The following is a 1,588-nucleotide window of genomic DNA, read 5'->3' on the forward strand; positions in this document are numbered from 1 at the left end:
GCCACCTCCCGATGCCGCCGGCCCCCGTCGCGGTTGCCGCCGCCGACCTCCGCCGGATCCGGGCGCCCCAGCTTCCCCGAGCTCCTCTCCAGCCCCCTCCCGACCAGCAGCTCCGGCGAGGTTCCGACCCGCCTCGATCCGCGCGCCCAAGCCGAATCCAGATCTGGAATAAACCCTAGGTTGACCTCGTTTTCCCCAAGTCTGCAGTATTTTTGTGACTTGTTCATCGCACCGTATCTTTGCACCCGTGGCTCCGTTTTGGGCGTGTAGCATACCGATTTGTTCGCCTCGGTGAGTACATAATTTTATCTCATTGCATCATTTTCATTTGAGCTCATCTTGATGCCCAAAATGCTGTTGGAAGAGGGCTATGTGATGTTAGTTTCAGATTCTTATCAGAACATGCACTTTTGTCATGTTTGCCATGATTGATGTGTGCATCTTATGGGCATGAGCTCTACATGTCTTTTGTACTATGCCATGCCATCTTTACAGGGGTGTATGCCATGTATTTTTGTGATCAATGTGGTGACTAGAACAAGCATGAAAACTAGCCTTCGTGATGTTGCTGATTTTAGTCCCTGTTCTGCTGTTATTTTTATGCCATATAAACATGATGCTATAGAGAGATCCATGCATATTTTAAGATACTTCAGTAAGGATGTTTTGAACATATGGTTATGATCTATCCATTCATGCCCCTGTTTGAAATTATGGAGTAGTCTAGCATGTCATTTTCTTGCTCTACTTTTGCTATAAAATGTTTCCTGGCAGATTGTTTACATGTTATTCAATTTTGCCAAGGTTGTTGTAGTTGATCCTTGCATGCTATGAACTTGTTCTTGCCATGTTTAGTTTCATAAACATGTATTCTTGCTGGTTCTATGATTATCTTGTCATGCAATGACTTGTGGTGAGTGAATCAAGCTCGCAAAGATGCCTTCATAATGTTGTTAACGCCATGCTCTGTTTCCTGAATCTGTTAACAAAATTTGCTATGTTCACATGGGTGCAATCATATCTTCTGATCCTTTTTGGCTCATGGTCAGTAAGGGACTTTTGTTCTATGCTTTGAGTAGAATCATGGCATGCCTTGTTTTGCTATTATAAGTTCCTGTAGCATGTCGATTGCTTGCTTTGAACATTGCTACCTGATACTGTTTATGCCATGTCCAAGCTGATATCTTTTGTACTCTTGCCATGCTTGTTTGAACCTGTTATGGTGTGATTTAGCCGTAGCTCAGTGTTCCTCTTTTGTCAAGCATCTCCTATAGATCACTGCCATATGCTTTGTTATTATGTTGGGGTGCTTCAACATAGTTTCTTGATTTATTCTAAGTGCTATCATGCTGTTAATCGCAGATTTGTGTCATTTTTGTTTTGCTTGCCATTTGCAAACCGTGCATCCGATTCCGGTGATCTTTATATCGATTTCAACCGAAATCATCTCATCTTTCCAGTGGCATACTTGGTTTTCCAAGTTGATGCCTTGTTCATCATTTTCCTTCCGGAGCACGCATAAGCTTTGCATATCATGCCATGTATTGCATCATGTTGCTTGTGCATTGCACCGTGATTTATTGTGGTT

Source organism: Triticum dicoccoides, chromosome 6B, assembly GCF_002162155.2.
Source record: "Triticum dicoccoides isolate Atlit2015 ecotype Zavitan chromosome 6B, WEW_v2.0, whole genome shotgun sequence".
Taxonomy (NCBI): Eukaryota; Viridiplantae; Streptophyta; class Magnoliopsida; order Poales; family Poaceae; genus Triticum; species Triticum dicoccoides.